Source organism: Papaver somniferum, chromosome 1 (assembly GCF_003573695.1).
Source record: "Papaver somniferum cultivar HN1 chromosome 1, ASM357369v1, whole genome shotgun sequence".
In the NCBI taxonomy this organism is placed as follows: domain Eukaryota; kingdom Viridiplantae; phylum Streptophyta; class Magnoliopsida; order Ranunculales; family Papaveraceae; genus Papaver; species Papaver somniferum.
This window is the reverse complement of record NC_039358.1, coordinates 205,830,315-205,847,098: the sequence shown is the minus strand read 5'-3', so window position 1 is coordinate 205,847,098 and position 16,784 is coordinate 205,830,315. Positions and strand designations below refer to the sequence as shown.

Below are 16,784 nucleotides of genomic sequence, written 5' to 3'. Positions count from 1 at the left end.
CTGTTTCCACCCGATCTCCTTTGTTAGTGGATGTTTCTGCCCCGTTGTATGGGCTTGAGAACACAATTCTTCATAAGCTTTGTATTTTGCACCTATTTTCTTGGGCTCGACCCTATGCACTCTTTTTCTTGACTAATTCCGTATGCCTAGAAGGAATTAACACTTGGTGGAAGAGTCACATAGAAGAAGTTCTGGAACTTTCCAGAAGACTTGCAGTGCAAGTTAATACAAGTCATGTTTATCTCAAAATTAGGGTTAAACCCTAGTTTTAAACATATAAATGCATGGATTCACAACCCTAAAAGGATGCAATCTTCTCTACAGAATCTCATGTGAAAAACTCTAGCTAACTTAAGCATCAGATGGTCATTTGCAGGTACCCCAACACTACGCGTGTGGAAAGAAAGGTTGCAGTTCGATCAAAACTAAATCATCATCAGATTCGTGTTTGAGGTAAAAATCTTTTACTGTGCAAACATTGGCGCCGCACCAAGGGAAAGATTCAATCATATTCCTGCCACGTACTAATTTTTATTATAAGGAACAAACAAACAAGAAAGAAAGATTTTTAGATCTCATTGACATGGATTTATATCGTTTTTACATACAGTAGGAAAAAAAAGGAGAGAGAATTACTTGATAAAAGTGAACAATTCAATGGAGGTGGCCGATTGTCAGTGTATGTGTACTCATGCGATCAGTATTACTAATGATCGAACCAGGCATCATGAAATTTTCTCTCGCACTACAACTCAATCTAATAAATGTTAAACGAAATTGCTGATCGATTGAGATTCTATCAGATCGATCTTTGGTGATGTAACACCGTGAGACTCTTGATTTATTCCTATGAGCATGATATTTTTTTGATCGATAAAACGATATACTGGAATTTATGTATATAAAAGAATAAAATATCTCAGAGTGTACATAGCCTTAGAACCATAACAATCCGACGGCTCAAAATTGAAGCAACAATTAATGTGGTTATATCCTGATTAATTCTTCAACTTTTGAAGACTAACATTTCAAATATGATATTGCTAAGAACATTGAAGGGATGTGAACGGTACAAAATATTTTCATTAATGTTGAGTGTGATCTTTCGGATGCCTTTGTAACAAACATTCGAAGATTTTTCTCTTGGATATGTTCCAACAAATGGCATAAGGTAGGATATTAATTGAGTAAATTAGCCATTAAGTAAAATAATTGGATAAGGAGTTTTGTATTATACTTTAAAATTGTATTATTATTTTTTTCTTGTAGCGGTAGGTCTCAAATGATTCCTATAAGATTTTCTTCTTTTTCGATTGAAAAGGGATTTTTTTAACTGAAAATGGAAAATTATATTAAAACATGTAACAATCACACAACATGACTACAATAAAATATAAAGAGGAAACATGGCTAAAGGTAGCTCACGCCAATACATCATTCTCAGTTATAAATGAGTATTCAAATAAATGTTCTCAAAAATATTAGTGTTTCTAGTCTAGTTATATAAGTAGTACATTTCACTATAATGACTAATTGGTTCCAGTTTATCTTCCTACCACCATTAGAGTGTATTATTTCTTTCTGCCCAAATGTTCCACCAGATTGCAAATGGTAGTAATCCCCATAACTTCTTATGCACGGACTTAACTTTCTTAGATGGCCACTTCAATGAGGTTATTTTAACAGAATCAGAAAAAACCCATTCAATACCAAATTTGCCTAAGAAGTAATTCCGCATCTCTATTGTTTTTGTGTACTGCATAAACAAATGTATATTTTTTCCTTGAGCCTCAATGCAGAAGAGGCAAGTACTATGATCTGATTTATCCAAACTGCGCCACTAATACTAGATGGAATACAAATAAAACTCATTATAGAATCTCGAAAAGAATCAAATATAGGAATCTTAAGAAAAGATCCAAAAGAATTAGAGCACATCTCGATCAGAAGAACCATGGTATTGAATCTCTTTGTCCATTTTTCTTGTTGATGGAGTAACAATGAAGAAACTTCAATATTTTTCTCTTGAATCCAAGCCAAAGCGGATTCTAGAAGTAAAAACCAGTTATTAGCTCCCCGGAATCTCTCTAAAACCTTGATCTTTTTACATTTCCCTCTAAAGAGCCAGGATAACTCAAAGGATTTTGAACCCAGCATGATTTATACTGGGATCATCACAAAAGAGTAAACAACTTCAAAGAAGCAAAAAATAAATTAAAAAAAGGTGAGAAAAATTATACGAACCAATTAATCCCGGGCCCAAGGGAAAGGATCATGAAGTCGTCCTTGGAACAACAGAGAATTTCAATTAGCACACTCCTATAATAGATTAATCAGAAGATTAAAATGAACAGGAGGCTGAGTTTTTCGGATAAACAAATCTTCATGGAAGAGAATATCTGGAAAAACCGAGATCAAAGTTTTAAATGCATTGTATATGATTAAACATCTTACTTATTGGCTAGACAATGCATTTTTGTTCGAGGATAAGCAAAAATAAGAAGAGAATAATACTATTAAATGATGGATCTGTAACAAAAAAAAAGTGTTAATCAAGAACAACCATATCTCTTCATTACTAAAATACATTAATCAAGAACCCGACAAAGAATTACTTACTGTAATATCTAATTCGAATGCCAGTGGCTAAAAAAACAAGAGAGTACTCAGAGTATCCATCATGGACATACAGTCTGGCGAAGGTCTCATCTGCAACACCAACATAATTTTATGATTAGTCCGATTGAATTATTTTGATGTGGCACATGGTTTTTAAAATCGTGAATCGCACGATTCGATTTATTTTCTTAATAATTGATTTAAATCGCACAGTTGAATCGTTTTTGCTATGAATCGTGTAGTCAAACTGCTTTGACTATGATTCTTGACTTGATTCTGAAGCCATACGGATTCTCAAAAATGAAAACTTGGAGAGTTTCGAACTCATGACCTCCCGAGTCATACGAGTGCCTTCTAACCAATGTTCCACTTTGGACTTTGGTTTTTTGTTTATGTTTAACGAAATTCATATAGTATTAGAGACCAGAACTTGGCAAGAAAATATGATCTTTGCTAAATACTCCATATTTTTTATAAAAATACATACGATTCATAATCGACCGTGAATCTTCGATTTACGCTTTAACATACGATTCGATTCTCATATTTGAAAAACGATTCGTTCCGCGATTTACGATTTCACAACCTTGGTGTGGCATAATTAAAATAGACAAGCCTTATTTTTCCCGTAACGATTGATTTTTTGCGGCTAATATATAACTAGACTTCTCAAATCTGGAAAAGCCTTAACTCAATTTCATACTTAAAAAACAGTTTTTCCAATTTGTATAATTAAGTTGGAAATATAGTCTGCTATTTTTTTACGCTTTAAACATGTTTTATAGTACTACTTTTGTTTGATTGTTTCTAGAAAAGTGATATTAATAATAGAAAAAGTGATAATTAGCTCTTTTTCCAATATAGTCTGCATGGGCTTTAACTTTTGAGCATTGAAGTTAATGAAAGTAGGGAAATGATAGAATACTCTTGTGCTTCTGCATCACATCTGCTATTGCATCTCGAATATTTAGGATTTCTAGGTGCACGCCACATCATCTCTGTAGATAACTAACCTGCAACTAGAATACACCTTAGAAGTTCATGATAAAAGAAAAAAAACTTTTCCTAAAGCCTGAGTAATACAAAATCATTGTCTCTTTTGATCAAGCACATGAGACAAGATTTCTAAATCAACACAATCAAGTTGCGTTGTGGTGAACACCAATTTGTCCACCATTTTCCTCTTGAGAGGAATCCTCAGACTTCTGTCTATCAAACCGACTCGACCATACTTTCTTCTCTAATGGTTTTGGTTTATCCTTGGAAACTAATTTCTTAGACGAAGATAACATCCTACATACCTTAGCGGTCTTCTGAGCAAGTTTAAGCTTCCTTGATAAATGATTTGCTCTTTGTTGAAGTTTGTTGACGTGTCTCAATTTGTGTTTGTACTTGTAACACCTTGAAAGTTCATTACCCTTTAGAGAACAATATGAACACGTCAAACTAGGATAAAAATCAGGTTTCTGAGATGTGCACGCAGCTAGACACATGGTGGAACCTGAAACATTGCAAACAGAGTTTCCAAGAAATGGATCAATTTTTTCTTCCAGATTAGTTGGATTATCTTTTGAAAGAATATTGAAATTGATGTATGTATTGCTACAGTTATCAAAATCAATATTTTTACCAAGAAGTGCAACACTTGATTTCTCGTCTTCATTAGAATTATAGTTGTCAGACATTTCATCAAGAGTTGCAGCAAGACCTTTGTTCCCAGTGTATTTTCTACGATTTGGGCACTCGTTTGAAAAATGACCAAATCTTTTACACTTAAAGCACTGAGGCGTATTCTCATCATCAGTTTGATCTGTTTTCCTGTTTTTAGGAGGAATATGATTATGAGGTTTAACTGATGCTTTAGGATTATCTCTGGAGAACCGTTTACTTCTCTTCAACAAAAGATCTCTAAACTGTCTTGTGATCATCGAGATTGACTTGTCAAGATCTTCATCTGATAAATCTGTCTCAGAATGATCTCTTCAGAGTTATACACTTTTTTACTCTTATCAAGTAATTTAGTGTCCTTTTGTGCTTTGAACGCAACATCCTTAGTTTTGGATAAATGTTCGTGATCAAAGATCTTAAGCTTCCCAACCAGCATATTTATGGAAAAATTATCAAGGTTATTTCCCTCAACGATGGCATGCTTCTTAGAATCTTATCTAGATGGCAACGATCTGAGAATTTTCAGGAATTTTCATCACAACGATGGCATGCTTCTTAGATTATCATGTGCCATATGAAGGTTTTCCCAATCGGAATTAAGGTTTTGAAGCCTAGCTTCCTTTTCACTGGAGTTACCTTCGAATACGGTTTCCAAGATATCCAAAGCTTCTTGCGACTTAGTGCAATTAGTCATATGGTGTGAAGTTTTGGGTAATGGCATGTATGATCGCATTTAAACCGTCAGAATTCTGCTTTGCAGCAAGTATCTCAGCAGAGTTGTATTCACCAATAGGTTTGGGAACATTTACATCTCCAACTGCCACAACAGGAGGCCAATAGCCATTAACAACATATACCCATGATTGAAAATCACGCGCTTGAAGAAAAGCTCGCACAACAATTTTCCACCATAAGTAATTAGGGTCATCGAAGACTGGTGGTATGTTAATAGAGATATCACCTCTGTCCATAGAGTCAGATCGCTACAAACACAAACTTGTGAGGTCTTGAACGTGTTTGCCTGCTCTGATACCAATTGAAAAAGCGTGGGTCTAACAACCACACCCAATATTTCGATTAGCAATCTGTATGGACAAACTCCAATATACTTTCTAGAGAATCAACTAGACAGTCAGACTCAATCTAGATAAAAAAGTATATCAAAGAGTTTATATCCCAATCTCTCGATTTGATATATACTCAAGCAAATAGGGATCTGCGAGTTGTTATCAAATACTAGAGAGATAACTTGGATGGTACCAAAAACCAATATCCAAGTGTCAATCAATTTAAACCAACAACCAAAAGGTCGGATATTCTAATTGATTGAACAACGCACAACCTGTATTATTTCAATTATATAAACAAATATAATGCGGAATAGAAATAACACAGACACCAGAATTTTGTTAACGAGGAAACCGCAAATGCAGAAAAACCCCGGGACCTAGTCCAGATTGAACACACACTGTATTAAGCCGCTACAGACACTAGCCTACTCCAAACTAACTTCGGTCTGGACTGTAATTGAACCTCAATCAATCTCACACTGATCCAAGGTACAATTAGAAACAACAAGATCAGATCACACAACTACGATAAAAGTAGTATCGGTCTGGCTTCACAATCCCAATGAAGTCTTTAAGTCGTTAACCTGGTTTAGAAGAAGAAACCAAAGGTTAAAGGAGAATCGACTCTATAGCTTAGCACAACTAGTATTACACAGAATGTGTGGGGATTAGGTTTCCCAGTTGCTAGAGTTCTCCCTTATATACACTTTCAAATCAGGGTTTGCAATCAATGTTATCTTAGTAACAAAGCATTCAATATTCACCGTTAGATGAAAACATGATTAGATTCAAGCTAATATTTCTCAACCGCTAGATCGAAAACCTAGCTTGTCACACACAAATGAAATGTCCAATTTTGGGTTTATGAACCGTACCCAAACATTAACATTTGTTGGTTCAACAAGTCAACCATATGGTTAGCCATATGATTACTTTCATATCAACCTTATTCTTCTTCACCATAACTAGTTCAAATGACTCACATGAACTAATTAGAGAGTTGTTCAATTGAAAGGAAATCTTATGTAACTACACAAGACACAATTGAAGCAAAATCGGTTTGATTCACTCGAATCGGTTCATGAAATTTATAGCCACGGTTTGCAAAAGCAATCCTTAGTTTATTTAAACATTAGTTCAAGAACAATCGACTTTAAATATAACCTGCTCAAGTTCGCGGACTTAAGCTCATGGAAGGAGTACACAAACTCCAGCAGAAGCCGCGGACTGGGTTCGCGGACTTTCTTTCTATAAAAGTAAAGTGCGTAATATTTAACCGGCTTTCCCCGGTCTACAAAAATGTAAAGTGCGTAATATTCAATCGGCTTTCCCCGGTCTACATAGAACATAACAAAAAGCCGTGGGGAAACACAGTCACTCCTTGCGAGGAATTCACACAACACATATTACACACATATTTACATTCATTGCAAACATTGTACATACTGATATTAAAAACACACCATACTCGCAGATAGAAAAATAGCTCAATGATTACAAGAAGGTTACAGAGTTCCTACCTGAATTGATGACAAGCCTCCCCTACCTTGCGATCCATAATCCACTCGTTCATCTTTGAATCGATCGATGTTAAAAAGAGTAATTGTTAATCACACAAGAACTCTAAATAATATCCAAAGGCTCATACAAGGCTCCTATCAAAATCCCATACAATTCTCTAGTTATAGGTTAAGTGAACTATTTATCGGTTCTAAACCCATTTATGGTTCTACTCCTTTTCATTATCTAACTTTAACAGTTCTAAAGATTACTAATTCAATTCGATTGGTTTTATAGTGCATTAGATATGTATTATGATTATCTACAACCGTGTAGAAGGAACCAAAGGTCAATTTGGAACATATAGAGTCCAATTCATCAAAATATGAAACTTGTGCCTAAGCCCAAGTGCACTAAATAAGCCCACTAGCTTAAGGTCTAGTCAAAGGTGAAGTCAACTGGTCAAGTATGGTTTTGGCTCACCGAGCCAGTTCTGAGTCCAAGCGATACAACTCAGTTTAATAGGATTAACTCGACTCAGTCAGATTGACTGAAACAGACAAAGGGTTAAGTCAGCTAAGCTGACTAAAATCCAGCCAAGGCTGAAAGCAACTGGCCAAGGCCATTGTAAAGGCCAAAGACCCAAATGCACCATCATGGTGCGACACATAACATCCCAAGACTAAAAAGATGCAACAGTACAAGCCAAAACTCAAAACAACTTATACTCCTTTATCAACCTAATTCTATCTATTTGATTCAAACACAAACTATCCATTCTATACAATCTATAAACTACACCACCATCTCCAAATAACACCTCATCCATATCTCTTGAACTCTATCAACCCTGCCATCTTAGCCTCACAATTTTACTGACATCCATATAAACCATCCATGAACAAACACAACACAACCCAAAACACAAATGCAACAATCACTAACTTACTGATCTAACTTCCAACCTACAACTCAGGTCAAGTTCAACACATTCTTCATTTACATTTTTACATAAACACATCAAGGCCCAACTGTAACATCATTTCCTCTTTTACAAAGTCTGTCGGCTTCACCAAAACACTACCACAGTGAATAAAACCTATGTCTTCATCCCTGATCTCCATTTGTATTCAGAATAACCTCCATGCCCCATAACAATCAAGAACAGCTGCAATACCACCATCAAGCATTTCATTCTCCACTTCCACCAACCATTGATATCCCCTGCAGTTCACCAGCATCTGTATAACTTCACCAATTCACCCCAATTCTTCATCGCCAACCTCTAATTCCAGTTCCATCAACATAGCTTCATCTTTAGCTACCACTCATCAAGAATTACAACTACCTGTAGTCGTTCTCCATTTCAATCTCTTACACAAAATCATACACTCAAACTTCACCATTTGATCAGTTCACCACACCTGCAACTTCAGATACAACTCTTGGTCTCCCTCTTGTATTTGATTCTAACTACTTCTCATTTCGACCCTTCTACTGACACAACAACTTCAGTTCGGATTAGAACACGACCAACACGAGCTCATGGAAGTTCAATAACTTCAAATGCAACTCAATACACTCACCAATCCTATACATACATCTAACTATCATCATCACCAGACTATAGTTGCACCAGCCTAACACAACCTGCACCACCTGATCAGTTGAACTAGAACCAATCCCCTTTACAACTTCAAACCTAGACACAACCACAGATTTGCTAACAACCCAAACAAGCTTCATCTAAAGGACTTCAACCATTCCATGTATCATTCTAATTCAGGCCATAATCTCAACCACACATCTATCTCATACCCATTTCAATTCTCAACTTCATCAACAAACATAACAACCCAATCAATCTTCATCTTCCAATTCTTCTTTGAAACTCCAATTCATTTACTTCTCAAACCCTAACTTTCTGTTTCTCAATTAGTGTTCTTATTTTAGTCAAATCTTCAAATTGATACCATATCTTTCATGTTCACATCATAACCTCCAATAACTATCCTTTAGTTTCTCCTTAATCATCACTAATCATGTCTTCAACCAATCTCAGAAACCCTAATTTCTAATTTGGTTGTTAAGAAACTAAATTTAAACCCTAATTAACCATCTTCAACTAAATTAAGACAAACCCATCTAAAGACTATCGAATTACATAACAAATCCATAAAGAAGAATCAATCAGAATAGAAACTCTGAATTCAAACACTGGTCACCTTTTTTGAGAACTCTGAATTCGAGAATTAAATCAGCACCAACACTCTCCATCAATCCTTGATATTTCCCCTCTTATAACGAACTCAAAAGACTCGAATTTGTTTCACAAATTCTCATGAACGGCAAGAACAGGAGAGAGAGGGAGAGAGAGAAGAAGAAAAGATAAGAAGAAAATTTTCTCGACTTGATGTTGATAAGGCCAACCAAAAATCGCTAAAGGCACCCGTCCAAACGATAAGGGTTGTCAGGCGGTTTAAAGAAAAATGACTAATTTTCCCTTCATACTAACCTGATGATATCTTCTTCATTCGGTATCCGTATGACACGTTCGAGTAGTCTATTTCGCATAACTTTTCGAGATCTATCTAGTGATACTTGATTCATATCTAGATCGTTGTTAGATTAATTTCTATTAATTAACGTTCATGTTAAACTAGATCGAGTTATTCGCGGATAAAACGTCTTTTGATCATCTCTTGACTGGTCAAATAACGTTGACGATCTTGAGGGTCCTTACATTCTCCCCACCTTATATATTTTCGTCCTCCAAAATCAATCCATATTTCTAGTCTTCAAAACTCCTCACCTTAGAGAAAAACTATCTCTCGACTAATTGTAAGTACTGCTCATACTTACAAACGCGTGAAAAGATAACTCATTTCATGAGTTCGAAGCAATAAGAAATGAAACACAGGCCTATATGGTTTTCCACAACTATAATTTGTGGCTTTAGGTTCAACTAATTGATATGTTAACCAATAGAGAAATTTATGTTCCTCCCACTAACTTTCTACTACAATAGATTAATGGTTCTATATATATGTAAAGCTACTCAATAAGTTTCAAAGTGATTTTGGGATCTAATAAAACAATTAACCTCACTAATTTTTCAGTCTTGGATTGACTACGTGCAGAAAAAACTAGAAACTACTTATTCTCCATTTCTTCTGATAACTGAAACTGATGTGGAAACAAGTGAGCACATCATCCCAAACGGGTGCCCGATGGAAACAAATAACATTCAAGTAATCACTAACATGCATCACAGTTCTTACTAAAGAATAACGATAAACATCTTATACACGCAACACAGAGCAGAAGATTGCTCCAATTCATATCCCCAGATATTACGTCCATAGTGGTAATATCCGTGAAAGATCCACCTCCGGATGGATCTACGAGAAGAGAATTAAACAACCTAAACATATGTTATCCCAACTTCGTCTCACTCAATGGAGGAGAAGATGCTAGGAATAACTCCAGTCTCAAATGATAGCATGAATCCAGGTACCGTAAGATATTATCGTGGAATGCGTACACCTCATAAAACCCGATTCCACCATCTAAGTCTAAAATATAATTAGATTTTGATTACTATGATCTGACCCCGCACAGCAGGTTCACAAAAGGCCCAATCATTATTCGAAGACCGAAATCACCGAATAATAACCATATCCAGTCATGAACCTAGAATTTCTTCCTAAGTCAAGATCATAATAACCCAAACCCAGTCATACTACTAAGACTGCAAAATCAAGTATAATATGCACATGAGTGACTTCCCCTGAATAAAATAATATATATAATAATCAACCGGCTTACCCCGACCTACTATGTAATATTCGACCGGCTTACCCCGACCTACTATAGATATAAAAAGTAAAGTGCGTAATATTTAACCGGCTTTCCCCGGTCTACTAAAAATGTAAAGTGCGTAATATTCAACCGGCTTTCCCCGTCCTACATAGAACATAGCAAAAAGCCGCGGGGAAACACAGTCACTCCTTGCGGGGGATTCACACAACACATATTACACACATATTTACATTCATTGCAAACATTGTACATACTGATATTAAAAACACATCATACTCGCAGATAGAAAGAAAGCTCAATGATTACAAGAAGGTTACAGAGTTCCCACCTGAATTGATGACAAGCCTCCCCTACCTTGCGATCCATAATCCACTCGTTCATCTTTGAATCGATCGTTGTTAAAAAGAGTAATTGTTAATCACACAAGCACTCTAAAGAATAGCCAAAAGGCTCATACAAGGCTCCTATCAAAATCCCATACAATTCTCTAGTTATAGGTTAAGTGAACTATCTATCGGTTCTAAACCAATTTATGGTTCTACTCCTTTTCATTATTTAACTTTAACACCTCTAAAGATTTATTAATTCAATTTGATTGGTTCTATAGTGCATTATATATGTATAATGGTTATCTACAACCCTGTAGAAGGAACCATATGTCAATTTGGAACATATAGAGTCCAATTCATCAAAATAGGAAACTTGTGCCTAAGCCCAAGTCCACTAAATAAGCCCACTAGCTTAAGGTCTAGTCAAAGGTGAAGTCAACGGTCAATTGGTCAAGTATGGTTTTGGCTCACCGAGCCAGTTTTGAGTCGAAACGGTTCAACTCAGTTTAATAAGATTAACTCGACTCAGTCAGATTGACTGAAACAAACAAAGGGTTAAGTCAGCTAAGCTGACTAAAATCCAGCCAAGGATGAAAGCAACTGGCCAAGGCCATTGTAAAGGCCAAAGACCCAACTGCACCATCATGGTGCGACACCTAACATCCCAAGACTAAAAAGATGCAACAGTACAAGCCAAAACTCAAAACAACTTCTACTCGTTTATCAACCTGATTCTATCTATTTGATTCAAACACAAACTATCCATTCTATACAATTTATTAACTACATCACCATCTCCAGATAACACCTCATCCATATTTCTTGAACTCTATCAACCCTGCCATCTTAGCCTCACAATTTTACTGACATCCATATAAACCAGCCATGAACAAACACAACACAACCCAAAACACAAATGCAACAATCACTAACTTACTGATCTAACTTCCAACCTTCAACTCATGTCAAGTTCAAAACATTCTTCATTTACATTTTTACATAAACACATCAAGGCTCAACTGTAACATCATTTCCTCTTTTAAAAAGTCTGCCGGCTTCACCAAAACACCACCACTGTGAATAAAACCTATGTCTTCATCCATGATCTCCATTTGTATTCAAAATAACCTCCATGCCCCATAAAAATCAAGAACAGTTGCAATACCACCATCAAACATTTCATTCTCCACTTCCACCAACCATTGATATCCCCTGCAGTTCACCAACATCTGTATAAGTTCACCAGTTCACCACAATTCTTCATCGCCAGCCTCTAATTCCAGTTCCATCAACATAGCTTCATATTTAGCTACCACTCATCAAGCATTACAACTACCTGTAGTTGTTCTCCATTTCAATCTCTTACACAAAATCATACACTCAAACTCCAACATTTGATCAGTTCACTACACCTGCAACTTCAGATACAACTCTTGGTCTCCCTCTTGTATTTGATTCTAACTACTTCTCATTTCGACCCTTCTACTGACACAACAACTTCAGTTCGGATTATTCACCTTTAGAACACGACCAACACGAGCTCCTGGCAGTTCAATAACTTCAACTGCAACTCAATACAATCACCAATCCTATACATACATCTAACTATCATCATCACCAAACTATAGTTGCACCAGCCTAACACAACCTGCACCACCTGATCAGCTGAACTAGAACCAATCCCCTTTACAGCTTCAAACCTAGACACAACCACATATTTGCTAACAACCCAAACAAGCTTCATCTAAAGGACTTCAACCATTCCCTGTATCATTCTAACTCAGGCCATAATCTCAACCACATATCTATCTCATACCCATTTCAATTCTCAACTTCATCAACAAACATAACAACCCAATCAATCTTCGTCTTCAAATTCTTTTTTGAAACTTTTATGAAACTCCAATTCATTTACTTCCCAAACCCTAACTTTCTCTTTCTCAATTAGTGTTCTTATTTGAGTCAAATCTTCAAATTGATACCATATCTTTCATGTTCACATCATAACCTCCAATACCCATCCTTTAGTTTCTCCTTAATCACCACTAATCATGTCTTCAACCAATCTCAAAAACCCTAATTTCTAATTTGGTTGCTAAGAAACTAAATTTAAACCCTAATTAACCATCTTCAACTAAATTAAGACAAACCCATCTAAAGACTATCGAATTACATAACAAATTCATAAAGAAGAATCAATCAGAATAGAAACTCTGAATTCAAACACTGATTACCTTTTCTGAGAACTCTGAATTCGAGAATTGAATCAGCACCAACACTCTCTATCAATCCTTGATATTTCCCATCTTATAACGAACTCAAAAGACTCGAATTTGTTTCACAAATTCTCATGAGCGGCAAGAACAGGAGAGAGAGGGAGAGAAGAAGAAGAAAGAAGAAGGAAAGAAGAAGAAAAGATAAGAAGAAAATCTTCTCGACTTGGTCTTGATAAGGCCGACCAAAGATCGCTAAAGGCACCCGTCCAAACGATAAGGGCTGTCAGGCGGTTTAAAGAAAAATGACTAATTTTCCCTTCATACTAACCTGATGATATCTTCTTCGTCCGGTATCCATATGACACATTCGAGTAATCTATTTCGCATAACTTTTCGAGATCTATCTAGTGATACGTGCTTCATATTTAGATCGTTTTTAGATTAATTTTTATTAGTTAACGTTCGTGTTAAACTAGATCGAGTTATTAGCGGCTAAAACGTCTCTTGATCATCTCTTGACTGGTCAAATAGCGTTGACGAGCTTGAGGGTCCTTACACTTACCAACACACATTTCGAGAAATAGATAGGCGAGATAAACTCGGCTCGAAACAGCAAATGTGTATAATGAAAGTCTATATATCAAAACGACCTTTGTCTCAAGAGTAGGAGATAGATTAAATAGACTTTTGAGTGACAGATAAATTCAAGTCTCCACATACCTTTTAGTCGATGAAGATCCGCCAGTTCCTTGAGTAGTCCTTCGTCTTGTATGATGATTTCCATGGAGTCTTGAGCTCAACTACACTTTCTATCCTAATCCAAGACCTTAGCTCTAATAGGCTAGTAATCAAGACTTATAATTTTGATCACTAATATTGACAAACATGCTTGAAATAGTAACGCATGCGAGTTCGACCGAGCAATGCTCTAACATGACTTAATATAGTAAAAGTGTTCTGGTTCATTGATGTCAACTGTGGGTGGCTAAGACCCCGACTCTGCTTAGCTTTGCTGTTCACAGTTACTTGTTAGTTCCAGTTCGGAATAACTAGTAAAATGGTCCAAAAAGGTCTTACACCATCTTTACACCTCCCGACACGTCATCCCCTCTTTGTAAAACCCACACCGCACAAATTCAATCCTTTCATTTCTTCTCATCCTCTCTCTCACTACACTACACACACAGCCTCTCAGCGGCGGAGTTAAAACCAAGGCAGATCTAGTATAATGATGATGATGATGATGATACACAAGTAAGTATTTCTAGTAATGATCTGAAGAAGAAATACTTTTTGTTTGAGTTATTTCTTCTGATTATTTTTTATTTTCTATTTGAAACAGTGATTTGTCAGTAAAAAGAGATAAAACAAAGACCACAAACTCTGTAAGTCTGATACCATGTGAGATTTTTGGTGTTGAACAGGTTTTAGGTGGGATTCATATTCGAAGATTCGTAGAGTTTCTGGTTCTGATTTTCTTCTTGTTGTTTAAAGGATTTATTGAGTGAAGAAAAAAGCATCAGCAAAAGATAAACCAGACGAGCCTTACACATGGTGTTTGGTGAATTTCTTATACCATGGTCCCAGACCTTGGTGTGTGGCGACTTCTGCATGCCACCTTGGTGTGTTGTAAAATCTGCATGCCACTGTCCAAGGCCATGGTCTAAATGCCATTGGAGCGTTGAAGCTTGATTTCCGAAACCCCAAATTTGGATGGTTGTCCCCAGCAACTCATTACTGATCCTTGTATGTGGCTCACTTGGGTTTGCTCATTAACGATTCATTATCTTGTTGTTTGAGCGAGTCATTACCAATTTGTATACGCTGTTTCCGTGCAGATTCATATATGTTTTGCCCATTAGGTTCAATTTGTTAGTTTATAACTTACGAGATTGGTGAATTTTAAGTGTATTTATGTGGTATTTAGGTAATAATGGCACCTTCCATAGCCCAACAGCGAGCTCTTTGTTGGTTTAAACAAAGGGCATATTGTCACCACTAAGGAACTCGCTCCTTGTCCTTCTACCAGAAAAGGGGTATGGAACTATGAACCACAGTTGTGTTCGACATTATGTATTATCTGTAAATGGGTTGTTTGAATATATGTATGTGCTGAATGTTGATTGGTCGTCTTTGGTTTCCTATGAGTGGTGTTGTTGCAGAAGACCAGCAAGAGAGTTCTTTTTGTTAGGAGTTTGATAAGGGAAGTTGCTGGATTTGATCCTTATGAGAAGAGAATTACTGAGCTTCTTAAAGTTGGAAAGGACAAGCGTGCTCTTAAGGTGGTTAAGAGAATGTTGGGTACCCACAAGAGAGCTAAGAAGAAGAGAGAGGAGATGTCCAATGTTCTCCGCAAGATGAGGTAATTTCTTACTTCATTATCTATTCAGTGACTGAAGTTTCTTTATAGTCAAAATTTTGCACCGTTTATGGTTTTTCTACCATTGAAGTGTATTTGTCTAGGAATACCATCTTAGAAAAATCATTGTCTATGGTTTACATTTTTCGTATTTGTCGATATAATATTTCACTGGACATGTTTTTTGAGATGATTGGGATATGATAACTAAAAAAGAGTTCTCTTAAATGTTGGAGTTCTGGTCGTGAGAGATTTCTATAAGTTGACATCACCGAATGTAGGGACTAGGGCGAGTAACTCTTGTTTAAGTTGACATATGTAGTATCCCTTCCAATGGATAAAGTAGAGAGTAGGGTAGTCAAAGAGAGTATCAACAAGTGATTTGACTTGTATCATCTAATTGAAGATGACTTTTCAGTAGTATTTAATACATTCTACTGGTCTTTTTTCTGCTGATTTATGAAGACACTTGACGGGGTTTAAATACAAGTTATACTGAAAAGTTATTTTCATTTAGATGATGCATACAAGTCTGATCACCTGTTGATACTCACTTCGACTACTTTACTCTTCTGTTCGAAAAACATGGTTGGTAATCTCTCATAGTTTATTATGTTTTCAGTTACTGTGTTTATATAGATATACCATGTTTGGATATATCATAGTTGCTTATACTGTCTTAAGTTGAAAAGCATGTATAGTAACCAAAAGGTTGTGTCGTTTCTGGTTTTCAGTGACTGATGTGTATTTGTCGAGGAATACCATGTTCCAAAATTTGTTGTCACATATGGTTTACATATTTCTTGTCCATCAATATAATATTTCTTGGATCATTTTTTTGAGACAATTGAGATTTGATGACTTAAAAGGAGATCTCTGAGTGTTAAGTTTCTGCTCGTGAAAGAGTTATATAAATGGCATGAATGAATGTAGGGACTGGGGAGAGTATTACTCGGGGACTAAAAGAACATCGAAACATACTTTATACTTTTAGTGGTTACAGAATTATTCCATGTTTAATGTTGAACATAATAGCACGCATGAGTTAACTGCAAACTTTTGTAGATGGTGACATTATCTCACTGAGGATATAATGCTTCCATTGTGAGCAATTACTGCAGGTCTGCTGGGTTGGCGGACAAGAAAAAATGATAAACTATGCTCAATGTCAACTGTATTGGAGTCAACATCATTCACAGAG

The 16,784-nt window shown here is 36.1% G+C and overlaps 1 long non-coding RNA gene across 2 annotated transcripts; it reads left to right on the top strand.

Annotated features, from left to right (window-relative positions):
* The first annotated feature begins 14,367 nt into the window (after nt 1-14,367).
* On the top strand, nt 14,368-15,529 carry LOC113313715. Of its 2 annotated transcripts, XR_003342005.1 has the most exons (5): nt 14,368-14,478; nt 14,567-14,609; nt 14,719-14,970; nt 15,152-15,260; nt 15,387-15,529. It is a non-coding gene; the product is annotated as an uncharacterized LOC113313715 (long non-coding RNA). The 2 variants fall into 2 exon arrangements; XR_003342004.1 differs by lacking the exon at nt 14,567-14,609 and having other exon boundaries at nt 14,389-14,478; nt 14,649-14,970.
* Nucleotides 15,530-16,784: the final 1,255 nt, after the last annotated feature.